Here is a 6,012-nt window from a genome sequence, read left to right on the forward strand (position 1 = left end):
GTCACACATCTAAAGTGATTAAAATTGATACTACAGGAGATAATCTACAACAAGAAGTCTAGTAATGAAAAATACAATACTGGAAAGTGGGTTAAAAGTACATGATCAAATGTAAACATTTTCTTTATAGTAGTTTGTTCTAATTAGTTCTGGTACAACACATACAGACAAAACTTTGAATGATGAATTTGTAAGAATTAATCAAAATACTTTATTACAGTAATAGCTCATTATATAGAAGTGTTTGGCTTGTATCTTTTGAATTTTCCTACTGTAAACTAAACATATAAAAGGAATTTGATTAATAAAAGGAATTTAATCATTTAATTGTTCATTCTGTAACATTTATTTTAAAATGAGTTTTTAGCCTTCATTTAAAAGAACAAGATAACAATTATTTAATATCTATAAGGCATAAATAAATATGTAATATGGTGTTTAAGTGACCCCTTTGATTATTAAGGTTATCCTAGTCCTAACCTCCTTTAACAAAGAGATCATTCATTAACTCCAACAAAATTATCGATTTATCCTTATTTTTCAGCTTCTGTTATAAAGTCACAGACTGCCACTTTACATGGAAACTTGTTTAAAAGTTAAAAAAAAAAAATCCAATACATTTTTATTATCAATTTCTTTAATGAAACTCTATACTTCAATTGGATGAAAAATGCACAAGTTTAGACCTCTTCCTATATTACAACCAACCAATAAGATTAGAAATCTAAATAAATTTCCATATTACATCTAACCAAAAAGATTAGAAATTTAAACCTATTTCCATATTATAACCAACAATAAGTTTACAAGTTTTAACTTATTCCCATATTTAAATCTATTATTAGTATACAGACAATGTATCATCCAAATAGTTTTATATAATCTACCTTTTCATTTATTTTTTACTACTTTTTTTATAAATATCTTGAAAATATGTTTACTTCAAAGTGAGAATATAATTAGGTAGGTAATTTGGTAATTATAGCTTGTATGAATATATCTCAAGACAGCTAGTATGGGTATTAAAACTTTTATTAAAATAAAGCAGAAAACATTTTGGCCTTTTTAGATCATCTTCAAAGTTAAAATCTTCACTAAAGATGACCTGAGGAGGCTGAAACATTGTTCTCTGCTTTATTTTAATAAAAGTTTTAATACCAACATCAACCATCTTGAGATACATTTGTACTTGAAGTGGGTCTCTAATCATCATGGTATAGCTTGTATTTTTCATGATGAGAAATTACACACTGTTGACAAAATTTGGTACTTTGTTGCATAAAACTGGTACCTCATTAGAAAGATATGGTTCTATTTCATTAAAACAATTGTCAAATACATTTTCCAGTTGAATACAAGAGACTAAAAAGTTTCAAAAAATGATTAGGAAATGCAAAAGACATACCTATATGAAAAGAATAATTTTGTATGAACACAAAAAACAAAAACTGTCAATTCAATTTATGTACAAAAAAATTTAGAGCAGTTGCCCACAATTGAAACATCATTAAAAACAAACTTCCTGAATATTTATAAAAATTAGAGAAATTGTGGTGGTCAATTTCATTTGATTATCACATTCAAGTCTTATAGTTATAACTGTTCACAAAGTATGCATCTTATACTTTACCAAAGTAACACTAAATTTTGCAAAAATCTGTGCTTATGAATTGGGATGCAACATCAAAAGTTAGTTTGTTTTAAAGTAAGAGTCAGTAATCATGGAGATGAGACATTGTTCTGGATCCCTATTTTCATATTACAACCAGATAACTTTAGACCTGTTCTCATATTACAACCACCCAACAAGTTTAGACCTATTTCCATATTAAAAACCAAAACCATTGCTGTATTCCTACTCTGATATATTTCCAACATTTTAGTGTTTTAACAAAGATAAAGTGTTTGGGTACCTTACAAATTCTCCAATGATCATCATTTCCAACATGTGAATATTGTTTCATCTCTTCTGACATGTAATGCTCATGAACCCTTTTTGGACAAAATTGCCATCAGTGGTGAAAAATGGATTCTCTATGTCAATATTAAATGCCAAAAACAATAGCTCAGTCCTAGACAAAAACAATGTACAACCCCAAAACTTGGACTCCATCTTCAGAAAGTGATGCTTTCCATTTGGTGGGACATCAAAGGAGTAATTCATTTTCAACTTCTCAATCCACAGTAAACTGTCAATGCAAAGATCTACAGTCAGCAACAGGAACATTTAAATTATGTCCTTCATCAAAAACATCCTTCATTCAGAAAGGTATTTTTCTTCTCCCGACAATGCATGTTCACATTCGATATGATTGATGCAACAAAATATTATCGATTTGGGTTGGAAAATTCTTCCCATCTAGACTTGTGACCTCTAAGACTGAATTAAAAGCCATTCACAACTGACACGAGCCACCCTTAAAGATATTTTTGCTCCCATCACATCCACCATGAGTGTTTTTTCAATGTGATAAAGATGATCAAACATACACAAGCAAGCCTCTTACATAGATATTGTACATATATCTAATGATATACAGGCTATACACTATTCTGTAGTGTGCAGATCCTGTAGTGTCATAAAAGATACTTTGTAATATCACTTAATGGAAAATGTTAATACAGAAAGAAAACCAACAATCATTCACTAAACTTCTAAAAGCAAGGCTGGCTTTACTTATCTTTTAACTTCTTCTCGAAGATGTTACTTGTTATCTGGATGAAGAAAAACATGTGAGGTTGCCATATATAGATTTTAAAAAAGGTCTTGGCAAGGTGCCACAAAAAAGATTAGCTAAGAAATCCACATCAGGGTTAACTAGTTAACTACAAAATAAGGTAGCTGGATGAGAAGAGGCAAAAGACTATTAACGAACTTCGGACAAATTAGACTTGTTATAAGCAACCTCTAAGGGACAATGCTTTGTTTGTTTTTTCTTGTTTACATTAATTTGCTGATAGTGGCATTATTACTAAGTAATATTTATGACAACATTTGACTCTTATATATTTCCAGTGAGATTTAGGATAATGTTGAGAAGTACAGAAAAAGTTTTCTCAATCTGTAAATTGGGTAAATATTGAGCAAATTATAGTAAGTGCAAGGTATATATCTCTGTTATCATAATTTAAATCATATGTTTAATACGCATATGTACATGTAATTAAATTAACAACAACAACAGATATTGGTCTGTAACATAATATTTAAGTACAAAAAAAAAAAGACCTATTGGTTCATCAAGGCTATCCCGTCCTATAAAGTAAAACAATTAAATAATAAAAAGAAATACCTTATAGCCAGTTCTTATCATTCATCGAGCCATCAAGATTTCTCTTAAACTCACTTAACTTTACTGAAGGCAACTCATTCCAAATTCCAACCACCCTGTTAGAAAAATAAAATTATCTTAGCTGAAGATGATTACTACTGTGCCAAAATTTATATTTGTATCATCTAGTCCTACCATTTTCAACATTACATATGCAAAAAAATAATATATCAACAAGGCAAGAAGACACAAGTTTTAGCTTTAGAAACTGACAGCTTTAGCTGCAAGTAACTTTTATCTTACCAATGGGGTGAGAGACTAATATCACAAGTGAACATCAGCAGTACAAGAGACCACATTTAACAGAAATTTAAAGGGATAATTAATAATTTCCTAAAATGTAATGAGTGAATTTATTTTTTTAAATATCTCAAAAGCAGATATGCAAGGGCAGTCTTGAAAGATCATATGGTTCTTTATTATCTAAAAATAATGTTTTATTTCCAAAATTATGAGTATGTAAAAAAAAAGCTAAAGTGCTAGAAAAATTCCTTAAATATATAGGTATATAAATGAGACAGCAATGGTGTAGTCTTTCACCTACTTGAATAAAGAGTAAAAAAAAAAATATTATCAAACTGAAAATTGACTTTAAACCATAGAAATGTCTTGAATATTGAGCTGAAGCTCCTTCATGAATGTCAGTAGACACTCAATAATAATTACACTATGTTAGCTGGAATTTATGCAGTTTAAATACTTGGTTAAAATGCTGTACTGAATTAACACCATTCCCATTTTGATCCACAATATCCCTGAAATAAACATGGGCTTAGAAGAGAAACCGAATTTTGTAAGTTAAACTAATATTATAGTAATAATATGAACTTATTGATGTACTCAGGTTTCAACTTAAGTTTGAAGTTTCTCTTCAAGATAAATTATACTTGCGACTAACTTCATTTCTCATAACTGTATATGTAGTTCGCTAAAATATTTCAAGTAATAATTCTTCTTAAATAAAAGTTTCATATTGCAACTTGCAAAGCTTTAAGTATATATCTTTTAAAGTAGTTTATCTTTAACGTAATTTGTACTGACATAAGTATCCTATTTCAATTTCTAAATCACGAACATTCTTCACTCAATTTAAGTTACAACTATTTACGTGTATATTATATATGCAAAGTGGGTTTTCTCGACATCACTGATTATTACGTGTACATTAACAATTTCCCAAAAATTCATAAAACTTGTATCACAATACCTAATTATTAAACTGGCAAACAACCTATTTCACAGGTTTGTACGCAAAATTAAAGTATCAAAATCCGTAACTAGTCACGCACAATAACATATTTAAACTTTTGTTTACGATTGACCAGTTTATGGTTATCTAGCAGCGCCACGACACGAGTAAGTTTCCAATCACTTTATGGATATAACTGATTACGCCTCACTATTAACCACAGAACGATCTCTCGTAAAACAATGATAATTTTACGAATTTACATCGATTCCCCCCAGTGATCACAGGAGGTAGCTTAATGTAACAAGACAGTATCTTAACATATTTTAAAAGCACTGATATAATGAAATGTTCTTGTAACCTTCACTACCGACTGTTAAACGCGAAAACTAATGCATTATTTCGAAAAAATATGAATAAAAAGTTTATATTTTTCATATAAATATGTTCCTCGCTGGTACAGTGATAGGTCTACGGATTTACAACGCTAAAATCAGGGTTTCGATTCTCCTCGGTGGACTCAGCAGATGGCCCGAGATGGCTTCGCTAAATGAAAACACACACATACACGCATATAAAAATATATGTGGAAAACGTTGTGTTATTTGCAACCGGTTTAAATGGTGAAGACAAAAAATAAAATTTATTATACTTATATGTTTTCACATGATACCTTCCAAACCAAATGCGCGTATATAAGTAACTGACCTCAGTACCGCTGTTACTGTTTATTTAAATATATATATATATTGAATATAAAGTAAATAGCTCATGCAAACATGTTAAGAGAAAAATTAAAAAGTCTTATCGTTATTGGAGAGATGGAAAAAAGGAGAAACCGTTAAAGATCTGTGGAAAACCAAGGTTACCAATATCCTGTTTGGATACGATAAATAGAGAGAAAGAGAAAAATTGTTGTTGTTGTTTTGAATTAAGCACAAAGCTACACAATGGGCTGTCCATTGCCCATAACAGGTATCAAACCCCAGTTTTTAGCGTTGTAAGTCCGCAGACATACCGCTGAGCCACTGGGAAGCGAAAGAGAAAAAAGAATAAAATGGACATTTAATTAATATTATGATATGAACGCCTTTTCTACGCTAACGAAGTGTTATTATTATGAGATTTTTTAAATTCTTTTTTACTCGTCACATGGTAATCTAAATGTTTTTAACTGTGTTATTAAGATTATGGAATTCCGTCTAATTTATTATTCGATATTACGCAGTGGACCATCTATTTAATTGAGTATATTAGCGATTATATCACCAAAAACAAAACTAAAAATACAGTCTGTGAAGTAGAGCTAGGCTTGATAATTATGAATTATTATATTTGTTTTAAAACATGTAATGGTCTAAGCACAACACCGCTACAACCAGGATCAAACAAAAACAAGCTATTAAATATAGCAACAGCAATATATAAAAATTTCTTTTACGCAACTAGATTACATATTTTATAACTCACAGAAAACATTTAGTTAACCCG

The 6,012-nt window shown here is 29.8% G+C and overlaps 1 protein-coding gene across 2 annotated transcripts in view; it reads right to left on the reverse strand.

Moving 5' to 3' along the window:
- The window catches only part of PIG-C (phosphatidylinositol glycan anchor biosynthesis class C), a 51,462-nt gene extending 46,762 nt beyond the window's left edge, over positions 1–4,700 (reverse strand). Inside the window, exons 1-2 of one of the 2 annotated variants that reach the window (XM_076471513.1) lie at positions 4,540–4,699; positions 3,294–3,388 (exon numbers count right to left, since the gene is read on the reverse strand). The gene's annotated coding sequence lies outside the window, so the exon portion shown is untranslated. Of the gene's footprint in view, positions 1–3,293; positions 3,389–4,539 lie in introns of both variants that reach the window. The other variant, XM_076471514.1, reaches the window with a different exon arrangement.
- Between the last annotated feature and the right edge of the window lie 1,312 nt (positions 4,701–6,012).

The sequence above is a fragment of the Tachypleus tridentatus genome, chromosome 12 (assembly GCF_004210375.1).
Source record: "Tachypleus tridentatus isolate NWPU-2018 chromosome 12, ASM421037v1, whole genome shotgun sequence".
NCBI lineage: Eukaryota > Metazoa > Arthropoda > Merostomata > Xiphosura > Limulidae > Tachypleus > Tachypleus tridentatus.